General features: G+C 43.0%; 1 protein-coding gene across 1 annotated transcript in view; it reads left to right on the top strand.

Moving 5' to 3' along the window:
- Positions 1-20,367, top strand: part of slit3 (slit homolog 3 (Drosophila)) — a gene marked incomplete in the record, with an annotated part of 622,921 nt that overhangs the window by 375,686 nt on the left and 226,868 nt on the right.

The raw sequence follows: 20,367 nt of genomic DNA, 5'->3' as shown, positions 1-20,367 counted from the left end.
ACCTTTTGACTCAGCTTTCTCTTCACCACGACATACCTGTACAACGCCCGCTTCACTGCAGACGCTGCAACTATCCGCCATTTAATCTCACGCTTTATTTTCCCCTCATTCGTGAACAAGACCCCAAGATACTTGAACTCCTCCACTTGGGGCAGGACACCCTCCCTGACCTGGAGAGGACACTCTACCCTTTTCAGGCTCAAGATCATGGCCTCAAATTTGGAGGAACTGATCCTCATCCTGGCTGTGTCACACTCGGCTGTGAACCGCTCCAGCGAAAGCTGTAGATCACGATCTGATGAAGCCAACAGGACTACATCATCTGCAAAAAGCAGAGATGCAATCCTAAGGCCACCAAAACGGATCCCTTCAACACCTTGGCTGCGCCTAGAAATTCTGTCCATAAAAGTTATGAACAGATTCGGTGACAAAGGGCAACCTTGGCGGAGTCCAACTCTCACCGGGAACAAGCCCGACTTACTGCCGGCAATGTGGACTAGGCTCTGACACCGGTCATACAGGGACCTAAAAGCCCGTCTCAAAGGGCCTGGTACCCCATACTCCCAGAGTACCCCCCACAGACTTCCCCGAGGGACGTGGTCCAATGCCTTCTCCAAGTCCACAAAGCACTTGTAGACTGGTTGGGCAAACTCCCACGCACCCTCCAGGACCCTGCTGAGAGTGTAGAGCTGGTCCAGTGTTCCTAGACCAGGACAAAAACCGCACTGCTCCTCCTGAATCCGAGGTTCGACTATTCGATGGACCCTCCTCTCCAGAACCCCCAAATAGACCTTACATGGGAGTCTTAAGAGCGTGATCCCCCTGTACTTTGAACATACTCTACGGTCCCACTTTTTGAATAGGGGGACCACCACTCTGGTCTGCCAATCCAGGGGAACTTCCGCCGATGTCCACGCAATATTGCAGAGTCGCGTAAGCCAATACAACCCTACAACATCCAGAGCCTTAAGGAACTCCGGGCAATTCTCATCCACACCTGTGGCCCTGCCACCGAGGAGCTTTTTAACCACCTCAGTGACCTCAGCACCAGAGATTGGAGGGCCCGACCAAGAGTCCACAGGCTCCGTTTCCTCAGTGAAAGACGTGCTAGTGGGATTGAGGAGGTCTTCAAAGTATTCCGCCCACCGACCCATGACATCTCGAATTGAGGTCTGTAGCACACCACCCCCACTATAAACTGTGTTGGTGGTGTACCGCTTCGTGTATCCCCCCCCAGATGCCAGATGGTGGACCAAAATCGCCTTGGAGCCATGCGGAAGTCATTCTCCATGGCCTCTCTGAACTCCTCCCATTCCCGTGTTTTTGCCTCAGTGACCACCCAAGTCGCATGTTGCTTGGACTGTCGGTACCCATCAGCTGCTTCCGGGGTTCCACAGGCCAAAAAGGCCCGATAGGACTCCGTCTTCAGCCTGACAGCATCTCTCACTGCCGGTGTCCACCATCGGGTTTGAGGGTTGCCGCCGTGACAGGCACCGACAACCTTGCGGCCGCAGCTCCGGTAAGCCGCCTCGACAATAGAGGCACGGAACATGGCCCACTCGGACTCAATATCCCCTACCTCCCCCGGAACATGTTCAAAGTTCTCCCGGAGGTGGGAATTAAAGCTCCTTCTCACAGGAGACTCTGCCAGACGTTCCCAGCAAACCCTCACAATATGTTTGGGCCTACCAGGTCTGACTGGCATCCTCCCCCACCATTGGAGCCAACTGACCACCAGGTAGTGATCAGTGGACAGCTCTGCCCCTCTCTTCACCCGATTGTCCAAGACATGTGGCTGCAGATCAGATGAGTCGATGGCAAAGTCGATCATTGAACTGTGGCCTAAGGTGTCCCAGTGCCAAGAGCACATATCGACACCCTTATGCTTGAATATGGTGTTTGTTATGGACAATCCATGATGAACACAGAAGTCCAACAACAGAATACCACTCGGGTTCAGATCAGGGGGGCCGTTCCTCCCAACCACACCCCTTCAGGTCTCACTGTCATTTCCCACGTGAGCATTGAATTCCCCCAGCAGAACAAGGGAGTCCCCAGGACGTGCACTTTCCAGTTCCCCCACCTAGAACTCTAAAAAGGGTGGGTAATCTGAGCAGGTGTTTGGTGCATAAGCACAAACGACAGTCAGAACCCATCCCCCCACACATAGGCGGAGGGAGGCTACCCTCTCATTCACCGGGGTGAACCCCAACACACAGGCACGGAGATAGGGGGCAATAAGTATGCCCACTCCTGCTCAGCGCCTCTCATCACGGGCAACTCCAAAGTGGAAGAGTGTCCAACCCCTCTCAAGGAAACTGGTTCCAGAGCCAGAGCCATGCGTAGAGGTGAGTCTGACTATTTCTAGCCAGAACCTCTCAACCTCACACACCAGCTCAGGCTTCTTCCCCCCCAGTGAAGTGACATTCCATGTCCCAATAGCTAGCTTCTGTAGCTGAGGATCAGACCGCCAGGGTCCCCACCGTCAGCCACCACCCATCCCACATTGCACCTGACCCCTTTGGCCCTCCCACAGGTAATGAGCCCATGGGAATGGGGACCCATGTCTCCTCTTCTGGCTGTGCCTGGCCAAGTTCCATGGGTAAAAGCCCAGCCACCAGGCGCTCGCCCACTTGCCCCACCTCCAGGCCTGGCTCCAGAGTGGGGCCCAGGTGACCCACGTCTGGGCGAGGGTACATCGAGTCCATTCATTTGTCTCGTCATTGGGGTGTTTGGGCTGCACTTTGTCTGGTCCCTCCCCTAAGACCTGTCTGCCTTGGGTGAACCTACTAGTGACGTGAAGCCCCTGACAGCATAGCTCCTAGGATCATTGAGACAATCAAACCCCTCCACCACGGTAAGGTGGCAGCCCAGGGAGGGGGCCAACTAAAATGTATGAACATAAAAATTTTGAGCATGTATGGCACTCAATACTTAGTTGTTGCTCCTTTTGCCTGGATTACTGCATCAGTGCGGCGTGGCATGGAGTTGATCAGTCTGTGGCACTGCTCAGGTGTTATGAGAGCCAAGGTTGCTCTGATAGTGGCCTTCAGCTCTTCTGAATTGTTGGGTCTGGTGTATCACATCTTCCTCTTCATAATACCCCATAGATTTTCTATGGGGTTAAGGTCAGGCGAGTTTGCTGGTCAATTAAGAACAGGGATGCCATGGTCCTTAAACCAGGTACTGGTAGCTTTGGCACTGTGTGCAGGTTATAAGTCTTGTTGAAAAGTGAAATCTGCATCTCCGTAAAGTTGGTCAGCAGCAGGAAGCATGACGTGCTCTAAAACTTCCTGGTAGATTGCTGTGTTGACCTTGGACCTCAGGAAACACAGTGGACCAACACTAGCAGATGACATGACACCCCAAACCCTTGCTGACTGTGGAAACTTGACAATGGACGTCAAGCAACGTGAATTCTGTGCCTCTCCTCTCTTCTTCCAGACTCTGGGACCTTGATTTCCAAAGGAAATGCAAAATTTACTTTCATCAAAGAACATAACTTTGGACCACTCAGCAGCAGTCCCAGGCAAGACACTTCTTACACTGTCTCTTGTTCAAGAGTGGCTTGACACAAGGAATGTGACAGCTGAAACTATTGTCTTGCATACATCTGTGCGTGGTGGTTCTTGAAGCAATGACTCCAGCTGCAGTCCACTCTTTGTGAATCACTCCCGCATTTTGGAATGGGTTTTGTTTCACAATCCTCTCCAGGGAGCAGTTATCCCTATTGCTTATACACTTTTTTCTACCACATCATTTCCTTCCCTTCACCTCTCTATTAATGTGCTTGGACACATAGCTCTATGCACAGTCAGCATCTTTAGCAATAGGTTAGGTTAGGTTAGGTTACTTTATTTATACCCAAGGGTAGATTTGGTTTGTAGTGGTACAAAGCATACATCCATGCGTACACACAATGTAAAAAGTAAGATTACCGCAAATAAACCATTCACAGATAATAGTGCTCAAGATTCCACAGATCATATTCAAAACAAAGTAGGACATAAAAGAGGAGAGTAAAAACTTTAAAATTCAACTAGTTTAAAAATATTAAAAATATTAATTTATCATTAGATAAAAATCTGTTAAAACACTGAGAACACTGGTGTCAGTTCAGCTTGTTCATTCAAATAATAGTAGTAGGAACAAAGCTATTTTTAAAAGGTCTTGTCCTACATTTAGGGAAGAAGCTGAAACTCCCTGTGAAGGGGGTGAAAAACATATTTTAAAACAGAAGAAGCTATCCGCTGTACCTGGCTAATGTACAGGGATGTAACTGATGTTTGGATTCCTCCGGTCAGTTTAGACGACAGCTTTACAACCTGCTGCAGGGAGTTCTTTTCTTTCAGTGTTGCTTGACCAAACCATGACACCAAGGAGAAGGATAAAACTGATTCAATAAAGGCACGATCAAACATGGTCATCATGATTCGGTCAATATTAAATTGGCAGAGTTTCCTTAGACAAAACAGGCGCTGGTGGGTCTTCTTACACACTTTGTCAAAATTGGTTTCAAAGTTTAACTAATCAATTAGCAATGCATTTTTGTGTCTTGCCCTCCTCTTCATTTTAATGCTGTTATTTTAATTTTTTAAGGTATATTCTTACTGCTTTTTATTTCTTAGTGTTACCCTTAGTGTTAAGCACTTTGATAACAGTCTATCTGTTTTAAATTGTACTCTATAAATAAATATGACTTGACTTGACTTGTGCAAGGTGTCATTGGTCGTCTTTCGGACAACTGTCAAGTCAGCAGTCTGTGTGTAATGAATGAATATAACATACAAGTTTCACTTTTTGAATGGAATTACTGAAATCAACTTTTTCATGATATTGTAATTTTATGATTAGCACCTGTATTTCTTTTTTAAACAAAGGGTTTTTTTGTCTTTTGATTTTTAAAACATAGAACAACATAAAACATAAAACCATAATTGAGTTTGTTGATTCCTATAAATATTTGGGTATCTTGGTCGACTCACATCTCTCTTTTAAGCTCCATGTGGAAAACTTGGTAAAGAAACTGAAAGTTAAACTTGGTTTCTTTTTCAGAAACAGATCCTGTCATACCCTGAATGCTAGAAAACGCCTTGTTTCTGTGACTTTCCTTCCCTCCATTGATTATGGTGACATTATTTTCGGAGGTTCGCTTGATCTTGACCAATACACATCCTCAGTACTGGGTTACATTAGTACATGTACTGACACCGTCTCCACTATCAGAAATGTTAAAAGCTACCCAAACAGAAAACCTTGGCTGAATGCAGAGGTGCGTACCCTGCTGGAAGCCAGGAACACTGCCTTCAGGTCTGGAAACTCAGAGGAGCTGAGTAGGACAAGAAAAGAGCTGGTTGCTGGTATTAAGAGGGCCAAGGCCACATATGCACAGAGGATCGAGGGTCAATTCATCTCACAAGACCCTCGGAGCATGTGGAGGGGCATTAAGTGCATAACAGATTATAAAGGAAGGAGTGAACAATGCCCCAAAGACCCATCTCTGCCTGATGCCCTCAACAAGTTCTATGCACGCTTTGAAGACCCGAACAGACCACCCAGCACCAGACTCACCTCGCCACCGGATGAAGAGCATCTCAGCGTGAGCTCAGCAGAAGTAAGGAGTACCTTCAGGAGGATTAATCCGCACAAAGCAACTGGCCCAGACAACATCCCCGGAAAAGTGTTGAAGGAATGTGATGATCAGCTCTGTGAGGTGCTGGCAGACATCTTTAACACCTCACTTACCCTGGAGACAGTTCCCACCTGCCTGAAGACTGCCACCATCATCCCAGTCCCAAAAAGCTCTACAGTGACTGGTCTGAATGACTATCGGCCAGTGGCCCTCACCCCGATAGTCGCTAAATGCTTCGAAAAACTGGTCATGACTCACATCAAAACAACCATCAACATCAACGAGGACCCTCATCAGTATGCATACCGTGAGAACCGATCAACAGAGGATGCAATCTCCTCTGTGGTCCACACTGCACTCAACCACCTGGAGCAGAAAAACTCTTACGTCCGTATGCTCTTTGTGGACTTCACATCTGCCTTCAACACCATGATCCCCCAAACCCTGATGGACAAACTATCCACACTAGGACTAAGCTCCTCCATCTGCAACTGGGTACTAGACTTTTTAACAAACAGACCACAGTTAGTGAGGATCCACAACCTCTCCTCCTCCACCATAACCCTCAGCACTGGCTCTCCTCAGGGATGTGTGTTGAGCCCCCTTCTGTTTACTCTGCTCACATATGATTGTGCAGCTACCCATCCAGGCTGTCACATTGTAAAGTTTGCAGATGATACAGCGGTGGTGGGATGCATCACAAACAATGATGAGTCCAGCTACAGGCAAGAGGTGGAACACCTGGAGAGCTGGTGCAGAGAGAATAACCTTCACATCAATGTGAAGAAGACAAAGGAGATGATTGTGGACTTCAGAAGGAACAAAAACACCTACACCCCCCTGAACATAAGAGGATCTGCGGTGGAAGTGGTCTCCAGCTACAAGTACTTGGGTGTACACATGAATGACAACCTCAGCTGGAGCAACAACACCACCAGCCTGATCAAGAAAGCTCATCAGAGACTCTACTTCCTCAGACGGCTGAGGCGAGCTGGTCTGGGAAGCTCAGTCCTCACCTCCTTCTACAGGTGTGCAGTGGAGAGCATCCTGTGCTCGAGCATCAATGTGTGGCATGGAGGCTGCACAGCTGCAGAAAGAAAAGCTTTGCAGAGAGTGGTGAAGGCTGCACAGAAGATGTTGGAGTCAGCCTCCCCACCATCACAGACATCTACACCTCCAGATGCAGGAAGAGGGCCACCTGCATCATGAAGGACCCCACTCACCCAGCACACACACTTTTTGCCCCACTCCCCTCAGGAAGGAGGTTGAGGAGCATTAAGTGTAGAACCACTAGACTGAGGAACAGCTTCTACCCTGAGGCTGTTAGACTCATGAATCTCTAACTAGAATAATCACTGTGAAAAACCATATCATGTTGCTGCTGATCTGTTTCATGTTGCTGCTGATCTGTTTCAATGTTGATGTGTTCATGCGTGCACATCTGCTCACATGCTCATGTTCATGTTTGTGCTGATGTTCAATGTTTTATGTTATGAGTGCTTAGTGTATATTTAGTTGATGTTTTTCTTAGATCATATCTTAGATGTTATTACTGTTTTTCTTAGACATTTTATTGTTGGATGTAACTGGGACCCCTTGTACATAATTTCGCTCCACCACATGTACCACATGAGGTGCGAATGACAATAAAGAAACTCTGACTCTGACTCTGACTCTGATTATTTACATGAACGCTCCTACAAGAACCCTGCAGATGTTGGATGCTGTCTATCATGAGCTATGTTTACATGCGCAGAATTCTTTGAGCGGATTGAAATGTGTTCTGTTTGAATAATTCAAATGTGTTGTTTACATGGGCACAATCTGTTCATGATGAGCGTTTACATGCAGCGGGCTTTGTTCTGAACAGCAGTACTGACATGCGCAGAGTGGTAAACTCTCCTTAAAAATCCACCGAAGAAGAAGTTCTACTTCCTGGTGAACGTAAACAAACTTGAGCACCCAAAATGGACCCGCGACAGGTTTTAATGATGGTGGAGACGTTACTGCACTCCCTGACTGAGCTACAGGTGAAACAGATCATTTTGAGCTCTTTAAAAGTTTCTAGTAGAAATGTTGTGTCGCTCACCGACCAGTTTTACTTCCCTGACATGCTAATATTATTAGCGTTAGCCAGGCGGAAATGGCAAAGTCGCACATGCGCAGTCAGGTCAGTTTTTCACCATCAGATAAAAACAAACAGATCAAGCGTTTACATGCGCACCGATCGGGTTTCAGATCGGCGTAAACCACCCGTTTCGTTCTGATCACAAATTATAACGGATCGCGCCAAATACACAAAAAATAACCCGAACGGAGTGTTTACATGACACACTTTTATTCCGACCGGCCATTTGATCCGGTTACTTATGTCCATGTAAACATACCCGTGGTGCACTAAGATTCATAACTGGCTGTGATTATCGTACCCACCACTGCATCCTGTATTCACTGGTTAACTGGACATCATTAACTTCACGCACACTATCACTATCCCACTGGTACATCTTCATCTTTAAATCACTTCCTGGTCTGCTGCCTTCATACATCTCCTCCTACATGTCTCTGCGTGAGTGCAGCTACAGCGTGCGCTCTCAGGACATTATTACCTGCAGTGTTCCCTCATTGAGGACTGAACTAGGCAAAAGGGCCTTCTCCTACTCCGCTCCTGTTTCCTAGAACATCTACAAAAAGATTTGAAACTCTCAACCTTGACCTCTCTAAGTGGCTTTAAGAATCTGTTGGACTCCTGGCAGGGACCAATGCAGACATGTTCCTGTTTTTAGTTTTCTACATTCGCCTTAGAATCTAGCTGTTTTTTTTTTTTTGTTACCTTTTCCTTTTAGCCATCCTATTTGTAAAAAAAACAAACAAAAAAAAAACCCTGCAGTATGACTTTTTATAATTGCTTATTGTTGTTGCTGTTGTCCATTGTTGTCATCTTTCTTTGTTGAAATCAGGTCTCTCTTGTATGGTATGGTATGGTATATAGTTTATTCATTTTTAAAAAGTACAAAACAATTCCATAACAATATAAAAAAAAAGATACAAAAGATTTAAAATGAAAGGCAGCAGAAAAAAGAAAAAATCTTATTATATCTGCCCCTTTTTTCAAAACAATTATTTCAGACATAATAATCTTCAAGTAACAGAACAAAATGAATAACTTTCTAATTTTTCTAATTCTAACACAAAACACACACTAAGCTACTTCATATATACTTTTTTAACAATTCAGTTTTGATCTTTTTCTTAAATGTACACATTGACTTGGCATCTAGACCATTCCACAATCCAACTCCTTGGATTGAGGTAGACCTTCCCTTCAGACTAGTTCTGAATTTTGGTTTGACAAATATGTCTATCCCCTTAAGATTGTAACAACTTTGTCTTTTAACAAAATTTCTTTGGATATTTAATGGTAATGTGTTATTTTGAGCCCTATACATAACTGATAAAATACTGTAATCTACTAAATCATGGAACTTCAATAACTTCAGTTGATAAAATAATGTGCTTGATGGGTGACTGTAATGCTTTCTGGTGATGATTCTTACAGCTCTTTTCTGTCAAATAAAAATAGGTTTTGTAAATGTTTTACACGCTTTCCCCCAAACATCAATGCAATAGATTAAATGTGGAACAATGATTGTGTTATACAACATGTACAGAGCTTTATCATTTAATAATTCCCTGACTTTGTATAGTACTGCAATAGATTTAGATATTTTTGTTCTTACAGAATTGATGTGATTTTTCCATGTTAGCTGTTCATCAATGATTACACCCAAAAATTTAATCTCATTAACTCTACAAATCTCAACACCCTCAATTTTAAATGGATCATCAACAGTTCTCTTTTTGTTACTAAATATCATGTATTTAGTTTTATCTAAATTTAATGATAATTTATTAATTTTAAACCAAGTTTGTATTTTATCAAATTCTGTCTTCATCAATTCCAACATCCGTTTTACATCTTTACCCAAACAGAAAAAAGTGGTGTCATCTGCAAAAAGGACACATTTGAGGAGTCCTGATACATTCACTAAGTCATTCACATATAAAATAAATAACTTTGGTCCAAGTACAGAGCCTTGAGGAACTCCACAAGTGATATTGCACAGGTCAGATCTTACACCATTTATTTGTACAAACTGTTTCCTATCTTTTAAATAGCTAGATACCCAGTGTAATGCTGGTCCTCTATCTTTGATTGCGGAGTTGATCTCAGCCACAGATAACTCCCTCTTCAGGTATTCAGTGAGAACAGGAGCCACTGAAGTAAACTCAAGATTTCCAAAAAAATGTCCTTGTCCGATAAGCCAGCTGACGACTCAGTTGTGTGACTGATAATATTTACTAAAACATGGATTAATTTAGAACTTCCGGTGAGCGAACGCTGGCGCATCCTGGCTGCCGCTGCTTGTCGTGCTTTTTTGCTTTTCTCTGTTTTATTCAGTCTGTCCTGCCTTTTCCACTACACCAAGTCTCTGATCCATCTCAATATCAACCATGCGGTTCATTAGGATTTACCTGCTGCCTGCTCTGCTTTGGACTCTCCAGCTGCTCATCCATTACCACCTGGCGTCTGGCCTTCTCGATTACTCAGCGGTCGAGCTCCTTCGCCTTCGTTTCCTACCAGCCGTGCCACATGTGCTCCCTCTTCAGGACATTGCCTTCCATCCTCCGGAGATACATTCACCGTGGCTCCTGCCGTAGACTCCACGCTGACAAGTCTAACCCCATAAACTCCATCTGGTCTGACTCTCAGCATTCTACACGGCACAATAGGGCCGCTAACAGTAGTAGCATGTTAGCTAGCCTAGCTCGGTCGGCTAATGCTCCGGTCGCTACAAACTCCTCCTCTGTAAAATTTGGCCTTCTGAACGTTTGCTCACTCACTGGCAAAGGTCAGCTTATTCAAGACCTAATATCTGACCGTAAGCTGGATTTTTCTTGTCTAACAGAAACATGGCAACAACAAAATGATGTTTTCCATCTGAATGTTTGTTTACATCGCCAAATCCCGCGAGTCCGGCCGCGGAGGAGGTCTCGCGATAATTCACTGCGAGAACTGGAAGGTCACGCCAGTTCACACACCTCCCTCTCTGTCCTTTGAGCACACTGTGTGTCTACTCTCCGGCCCTACCCCCACCGTTGTTGCCACTTTCAACCATCCGCCCAAAATCAACAACTCTTTTATAAATGACTTTGCTGCTCTAATCCCCCGTCTCTCAGCTCTTTCACCCAACATTATTCTACGTGGAGACTTCAACATTCATATGGATGAAGACAACAACCCCCTCACCAGCGACTTCACATCTTGCCTTGACAGCTGTGGCTTCCAGCAGTACATTAACTTTCCAACCCACATAAAGGGCCACACTTTGGACTTATTATGCTGCTCTGAACTCTCTCCTCTTAACTGTTCTTCTGATGAACTTCCATTTACTGATCACCTCATGATTTCATTCAGTGTCAATCTTAAATTTTCTTCAGAGAAACCTCAACGCACTCTTTCCTTCCGTAATATTACGAATATCAACCATGACATTCTTTTGTCTCATATTAATAATACCATCTTCACCTTCAATTATTTTAACCCAGATGACCTTGTCACATTCTACAATAACAGCCTCACCAACATTCTTAACTCTGTCGCTCCTCTGAAAACCCGGTCTGTCTCCTTCTCCAACTCTGCACCCTGGTTCACTCCAGAACTCCGTTCTCTGAAATCCAAAGGTCGGAGGTTGGAGCGATTCTATAAGAAATCTGGTCTCTCAATTCACAAGGAACTCTATGCGAACCACGTAATCCAGTATAAGGACAATATTTCTCAAGCCAAATCCAGCTACTTCTCTGACATCATCAGTTCCAATGTTGGCAATTCAAAGACTTTGTTCTCTCTCCTTAACCGTTCAGTCTCATCTCCTAACTCATTACCCTCTCACATGGTTTCCACAGAATTTTGCAACTCTCTGCTGTCTTATTTCAATGAAAAGATTATTTCAATTCATAAACACCTTGGACCTAATACCGCCCCCAGCAACTATGTTGAACTCCCCCCTCCCTCCCCTTCTCTGTCTTCTCCCTCCCCTCTGCTGATGACATTGCTGGCATTATCAGAAAGTCTAAGTCCTCATCCTGTCAGCTCGATCCATTTCCCACAGTTCTTGTCAAATCCTGTCTCCCGTCTCTGCTCCCCATCATCACTAACATCATCCACTCTTCCCTAACCTCTGGCATTGTTCCCACAGCTTTCAAATCTGCTGCCATCACCCCCATCATCAAGAAGCCAGGTCTTGACTTTACCAACTTCAGTAATCTTCGTCCAATCTCTAATCTGCCCTTTATTTCCAAAGTTCTTGAAAAAGCCGTTGCTAGTCAACTTCACTCTCACCTATCCAACAACATTTATGAAGAGTTTAAATCTGGTTTTCGCCCCCACCATAGCACTGAAACACCTCTAATAAAAATAACGACCTTCTTCCTGCTGCTGACTCTGCTTTTCTGTCTATCCTCGTCCTACTGGATCTAAGTTCTGCCTTCAACACAATCTGTCATTCAATCCTCCTCAACAGACTAACCTCCATTGGCATCTCAGGTACTCCGTTAGACTGGTTCAAATCATGTCTCGCTGACCGCACTCAATTCATTCAGCTTAAATTATTTCATTCCCAGTCTTCCCCCGTCTCCACGGGTGTCCCCCAAGGCTCTGTCCTCGGACCTCTCCTCTTCATCATTTACCTCCTTCCTCTAGGTCACATCTTCCGTAAATTTGGTGTCCATTTTCACTGTTATGCTGATGACACACAGCTCTACTTGTCAACAAAACCAAACTCCACCCACCCACCCTCCATCCTCACCGACTGTCTCAATGAGCTAAATCACTGGTTTTCTAACAATTTCCTACAACTAAACAGTGACAAAACAGAAATCATTCTTGTTGGTACCAAAAACTCTTATTTCAAAATCAGAACATCTTCTCATCCCCCTTAACAACTCTCTGCTATCCCCCTCACCTCAGTTCAAGAGTATTGGTGTCATCCTCGACACCACTCTCTCCTTCACTTCACACATCAACAATGTTACTCGGTCGGCCTATTTCCATCTCCGAAATATTAACCGTCTCCGCCCTTCTCTCACACCCCGCTCCACAGCCATCCTTGTGCCTTCTTGTACATCTTGTGACTTCTCGGATTGACTACTGCAACTCCCTTCTTTATGGCCTCCCCAACAAATCTCTCCAGAAGCCCCAATTGGTCCAGAACTCAGCTGCCCGTGTCATAACTCAAACCTCCTCCTATAATCACATCACTCCTGTTCTGCAGCAGCTCCACTGGCTCCCGGTTAAATCACGCATCGTCTTCAAAATCCTTCATCTCACTTTCAAAGCTATCCACAACCTTGCCCCTCCGTACCTATCTGACCTCCTACACATCTCCATCCCCTATCGCTCTCTCAGATCCTCCTCTTCACTACACCTCCATGTACCCTCTGCCCGCCTCTCCACCATGGGGAGCAGGGCCTTCACCTGCTCTGCCCCCATCTCTGGAACTCTCTACCCCCTGACTTACGAAACACCACCTGTCTTTCTCTATTAAAAACTGCTCTGAAAACACATCTCTTTAGACTTGCTTATCCTTAACTTTGTTGTATGTTTTTTATATTATTTATGTATTTTATATTATTTATGTATTTTATATTCTTTATGTATTTTATACTTCAATTTATTCCTGTTTTTCTTACTGTAATGTGTCCTTGGGTGTCCTGAAAGGAACTTTTTAAATAAAACAATTATTATTATTATTATTATTATAATTTCAGCATTATCATGGCAGCTCCCTGTTCATTATTTATTGCTCTGTTTGTTTGGCTGACTGTCGCCGCAACTGATGTGCAAGTAGACACCCAGCTTTTTCACCGTGTTCGTAGTAACCCTGTCTAGATTTCGAAATTAAATACTCTGCCTGCTGAGTGGACAATGTATTAAACTCAATTTGGAGTAATACACATTTTTTTATTAGATCTAGTGAGGGGGAGTGGATATATTCTTTAATCAGAATCAGAATCAGTTTATTATTGCCATGTCAATGAACGAGGTTCACAAACTAGGAATTTGTTTCGACATAAAGGTGCGAATAGTAATAAAGTAAAATAAAGTAAAAATGAAAACATTACATAAAACATGTGTACTCCCATAAATAAAGTAAAAATGAAAATATAACATAAAACGTGTACATCCATTCAATAGAAAACAATAAAAAAGCTTAGAAAACAGTACAGATAATTGCAGTATCTCATCCCTTATTTGGTTTAGCTGCACCAACCGCTTCTTTTTTTTTTTTTGTTTGTTTGTTTGTAAATTATTTGACCCCTCAGGTAGGCCTTTAATGTCTCCCAGACAGCACAGAGTGGCATTCCTGGTGTCCGGTTAGTTTTGAGGAAAACATCAGTTTCAGATGTAAGATACTTAGTAAAGTCTTCCTCGGACAATAGTAAGGAATTGAACCTCCAAGGCCGATATACTGATTTTGTGACCAGGATGTACAATTTCATAATAACTGGACCATGGTCCGAGATGACCAAAGCTCCATTTTCACATTCCTCCACTAAAGGCAAAATGTGTTTATCATGAAAAAAATAATAAATTTGAGAATACATCTTATGGACTGGAGAAAAGAATGAGTATAATCTTGTAGTAGGGTTATGGAAGTGCCACACATCAGCCACGCCATATGATTTAAGGAATGAATTGATTAGCTGGGCAGACTTAATCAGAGTAGTTTTTCCCATCTAACTACGGTCATGGGATGAAAGCACACCAATTGTGTCACCACCAAGTATAAGGTTATGTATTGACATATTCAGTATGCTTGAGAGGAGGTTTTTAAAAAATGTGGAGTCGTCCCAATTAGGAGCATACACCAAAACCAAGATCACTGGCAGCATGTACAATTCCCCCACCACTACAACATACCACCCAGCATTATTAGCATGTACGCTCAAGGCTGTAAATTGCACCTGTTTACCAACTATAATAGCAACCCCTCTTGATTTGGATTGAAAATTAGATTGAAACACCTGACCAGGCCATTTTTAAACAAATTTTTGAGTATCTGCAAAATGCACATGAGTCTCCTGTAAAAAGGCAATATCAGTATTTAGCTGTTTTACGTGTGACATAATCTTTCGGAATTTTACTGGACTATTAAGATATTTAACATTCCAGCTTACACCATTAACTGAGCAGTGTCAGCTGTCCGACCACGGCACCCTTCCGGTTCTTTTGTTCCCAGGTGGAGAAGAAACTCACACAAACTCAATATCAAGAGAGGTCAATTTTATTTACCATTTAATGCCGATAAGGCAGGAAAAGTTACAAGCTCAGCGCTGAGGCGTCCATCCGACCCATCTTAACCCAGAAGCGGATGCCCCGTGCAACAGAATGCCCCAGCTTATGTTGGCCCTTGGCTCTGCCCTCCCATCCGGAATGGGCACAGCCTATCAGAGTGTATCAGTGGGATGACTATGTGTGACCTCATTGGTCTTATCTGTTTCTGATGGTGGATAATAGGTTGATTTGCAAATCTATCTAAGTGTTGGAAGCAAGCAAACATAAATGACTTCTTATCGGGTGTTGACCCTGGAATCGCTCATGGTGAGCAGCTGAGACTGATCTGATCTGGTCTGGTGATTGAAGTTGGTGCCGGTGTATGTGGCAGGTCATCTCTCACTGTTAATTCTACTTGTTATTCTCTTGTTTTTGAGTGAAGTTAAGTCACTGTTGGTATATGATCACCAAACATTATTGGACCTAAGACCATTTATCAACAATGTGGCTACCTTTATCACATGGGAACATAAAATTTCCCCCCAGCTGCTATCGAGAATTCCAGCTCACCTGTGCTGGGCTCCAGCGTTGCCCCACCGAAGGAAATGTCATCGCCACCATGGTAGACAGGATGGATACCTGGTGAAGCTGAAAGCCTTTTTGTTGGAGTCCAAAAGTTTCCATTCAGTCTCTGAGGTGTTTCCTGGCATGTTTTTGCCTTGATGTTTTCTGGAGCTGGTGGATGCTTGCCTGGTTCATGCTGTTGGGGTGGATGTCCCCCGGCGTCGGCACCTCTGCCCGCCCCGGCTCAGCAGGTGCGGAGCAAACCCACAGAACTTGAGACAGCTGAGTCAAGCCCTCCCTCAGTGCAACAACCTCACTGCAGCTTCAGCCAGGATCGGCTTGGTAAAGGCCAGATCTCTGGTCAATAAAACTTTCATCCTGAGAGATTTCTTCAGCTTCCATAACCTAGACTCCCTCTGCATCACAGAGACTTGGCTCAGTGAGGCTGAGTCAACTGCTCTGTCAAAGCTTTTGCCAACAGGTTGCTCTTATTTTAACTCCCACGATAATCGGGCCAGGGAGGAGGAACTGCAGCCGTGTATAAAAATGTTTTTAGTTGTAAACAATGTTTTAAACGGTGTCAGTTCATCAGCTTTGAGCTGACCTCCTTTGAAGTGGGCGGTTCTAACCTGACACTCTGTGCTATCATCTACCGCGCACCCAAATACAATAAGGATTTTATTAGTGACTTTTCAGAATTTCTTTCTGAGATGGTGACTGGATATGACCATGTCATTATGTGCTAGTGTGTGAGATTTTTTTTTCATTATCACACTGTTCCGGACACGTCCCACTGAGAGGAGACCCAGAGGAAGACCCAGGACACGCTGGAGGGACTATGTTTCTCGGCTGGCCTGGGAAGGCCTCGGGATTCCCCCAGAGGAGCTGGATCAAGTGGCTCGGGAGAGGGAAGTCTGGGCCTCCCTACTTAGGCTGCTACCCCCGTGACCCGACCCCGGATAAGCGGAAGAAAATGGATGGATGGATGGATGGATGGACACTGTTGACCTTCAAACAGAGGTTAAAAGTGTGTTGGGATTTTTTTTTTTGTCTCCAAACCCTATGTGTTATTTTTCATCACTTTTTATTGTCTATCCAAACAGGTCTCACTTGTAAATGAGTCTTAGAGGCTCAATGTGACATCTGTTTAAATAAAGGTTGAATGAATGAATGTCCTTATTGTTAGTGATTTTAACGTCCATGTTTGTTGCCCAGACAAACCTCTGGTAAAATATTTTTTAAATATTATCAACTCTTTTAATATGGTGCATTCTGTTTCTGGTCCTACACACAATAAAGGTCACACTATAGATCTTGTGCTCTCTTTGGGATTACTTGTGTCTAATCTGGAAATGTATGACTGTAATCTCTGATCATATGCCTGTAATATTCCAGACTGTCCTCACTTATGCTTCTGTTAAAACTCACCTGCTCAGAGTTGTCAGATTATTAACCCCTCCACTGCTGGCCAGTTCACTGAGGTTTTCTGCCAGCTCTGTCCACCTGTTCAACTGATGCTGAGGAGCTTAGTTCTTGGCTCCACTCATTCTGTCTGACTGTACTGGATACTGTGGCTCCTCTAAAGACCAAACAGCCTGGACTTAAATGTGAACCCTGGTTTCAGAACAGAATGACTCGAGCTGTCAGACAGGAATATCGCAGAGCGGAAGGAATATTTTTCTAACTTGATTTTATCTCACAGCCACAACCCTTGTGTTATTTTTAATGCCATTGACTCTTTTCTTAACTCTCCACAGATTGCTAGTTTTGAAGCATCCACTCAGTTGTGCAATAATTCTATGCAGTTTTTATTGATAAGGTTACCTCCATAAGGGCTTCCATCTTACGCCCAGACTCTTAACCCCTCTGTGTGTGTCTCCTGCTCTCCGCATTTCAATCAGTTTGAGCTGGTAACTGTGTCATTTTTAGAAGACATGGTCTCTCAGATTAGGCCCTCTGGTTCTCCATGTGATGCTCTTCCACCACACTTTCTTAAAAAGGTTTTTCCTTAATTTGGACACTTGGTTCTTGCCCTTTTAACAGCAGTTTGTTGTCTGGAGTAGTCCCTGTTAATTTTAAATGTGCTGTGGTACAGCCCCTAATAAAGAAACCTGGTTCAATTTTTCAATTCAGTTTATTTACAGTATATAGCACCAAGTCACAACAGAAGTCATCTTAGAGCACTGAACAGAAACATTCATATGTAAAAATAAGTAAACAGAAACATCCAAATATAAAAATAATAATTTAAGACTTTATCTGAGGAGCAGACTACATTGAGTTTAACTCCATCACAGAACTCTCATCTTGAGCAAGCATGAAGGTGACAGTAGAAAGGAAAAAAATCCATCATGATGAAGAAACCTTTAGCAGAACCAGGCTCAGGACAAGTGGCTATCTGCTTCGACCAGCTGGGTTTGGTAGAAACAGATACACAATAGCAGGTCAAGAATCACATGTTAAAATAGAAATGGTATCAAATGAAAACTATTCAATTTTAACAATTAATTTAAGGAAATGAGGTCAATTTGTCATCTAGTAGTCTAAGCCTATAGCAGCATAACAAGCCAACTTTCATTATAGGATTTATCAAAAATTAAAATCTTAATCCCAGTCTTAAAACTGGACAATGCGTCAGCCTCATGGACAGAAACTGGAAGTTGGTTCTACAAGAGAGGAGCCTGATAACTGAAAAATCTGCCTCCCATTCTGCTTTTGAAAACTCTAGGAACCATGAGTAAGCCTGCAATCTGAGAGCAAAGTGCTCTGTTGGGGAAAAAAATCTGTCTGGGTAAGTATGGAACAATAAGATCTCGAATATAAGATGGAGCTAGGTTGTTGAGAGCTTTGTAGGTTAGAATTAAGATTTTGAATTAAATTCTGGATTTGACATGGAGCCAATGGAATGGTAAATGGACGGTACTTATATAGCGCCTTTATATCTTATTTCAAGATACTCAAAGCACTTTACAATACAATCTGTGCCCTCATTTACCCATTCATACAGCTCTCTACTAGATCTCTACAAAGATAATTGAACAAATCATTCTAAAGAGACTAATCAGTGCTTTAGATCACATTCATACACCGATGGGACACACATCAGAGGCTATGAGGGGTTCAGTGTCTTGCCCAGGGACACTTCAGCATGTGACTGCTGGTGGATTCGAACCCTCAACTCTTGCATTGGAGGACGACTGCTCTAACCACTCAGCCACAGCCGCCCATAATGGAGAGAAGCTAAAACAGGAGAGATATGATCTCTCCTGCTAACTCCAGTTAAGACTCTGGCAGCACCGTTTTGGATCAACTGAAGACTTTTTAAGTATTTAAGAAGTATTTGGACACCCAGATAATAAACCATTGCAATAGTCCAGTCTAGACGTGACAAATGCATGAATCAGTTTTTCTGCATCATTTTTATATAATATGTTTCTAATTTTAGTGATATTACGCAGGTGGAAGAAGGCAGCTCTAGTAACGTTTTTAATGTGGGGGATAAAAGATGCCCTGATAAAAAATAACACCAAGATTTTTAACATTAGAACTGGAGGACAGATTAATGCCATCCAAGAAGAACGAAAGACTGAAAAATGTATTCCTATGATGCTCAGGTCCAAAAACCAAAACCTCAGTCTTGTCTGTATTCAAAAGCAGAAAATTCAAAGTCATCCATGTTTATATGTCTTTAAAACATGCTTGTAGTCTAAGTAGCTGATTGGATTCATTGGTTTTCATGGACAAATATAACTGTGTATCATCACCATAACAATCAAAATGTATCCCATGTTGTCTAATAACTTTACCTAATGGAAGCATATGCAAGGTAAAGAGTATTTGTCCAAGCACTGAACCTTGAGCAACTCCATGATTAACTTTGGTGTATGACGAAGATTCATTATTTATATTTACAAATTGGAATCTATCAGATAAATTAGATTTAAACCAATTTAGAGCCATTCCTGTCATTCCAATATCATATTCAATATTTGTAATAGAATATTATGATCAACAGTATCAAATGCAGCACTGAGGTCTAACAGGACCAGTGTAGATACATGTCCATTGTCATAGGCCATGAGAATTATCAGAATGAATCAGAATGCCTTTATTGTCATTATACACAGTACAATGAAATTAAGAGCCACTCCTTTTTCCAGTGCAAAAACACGCCTTAAGAAAACACACATTAAACACACACTAAAAATATAAAAAATGTAACGCAATATAGATATAATAATGAAAGTTAAAAAAAATACAAGTATTACACAATTGTATTGCACATTATGGATATTAGTGAGGTAGTTAAGGTGACTGAGAGTATGAAATGTCAGTAGTATTGCACAGTAGAAGTCCAGGGGTTTGGGAGGTTAGATGATTAAATCAGTGCATGTGTGAGTTGGCTTTCGGGAAAAAACTGTTCTTGAACCTGTTTGTTCTTGTTCTGATGCACCTGTAGCGTTTCCCTGAAGGTAACAAGTCAAACAGTTCAAAATTCGGGTGTGAACAGTCCATGATTATGTTTTCTGCTCTGTTGAGGCAGCGTGATGTGTAAATGTCCATCAATTATGCATTAAGGAGAATAATACATCTATCATGGATGTTGTACTGCACTTCTTAACCCTTTAAGTAAGAAAGAAAGCAGCAGTACTACAGAACAGGAATAAAACCTTTGTGGATGCAGTCCTCTGAGCCATGAAGGACTTTGGTGTTAACAACAGCTTTGTTAAATTTGTAAATGAACTAAACACTGTAACTAACAAACAAACTAACTAACTAACTAACTAACTAACTAACTAACTAACTAACTAACTAACTAACTAACTAACTAACT

This window comes from Nematolebias whitei, chromosome 4 (genome assembly GCF_014905685.2).
Source record: "Nematolebias whitei isolate Nwh7 chromosome 4, NemWhi1, whole genome shotgun sequence".
NCBI lineage: Eukaryota > Metazoa > Chordata > Actinopteri > Cyprinodontiformes > Rivulidae > Nematolebias > Nematolebias whitei.
This window is presented reverse-complemented; position numbering and strand designations above follow the sequence as displayed.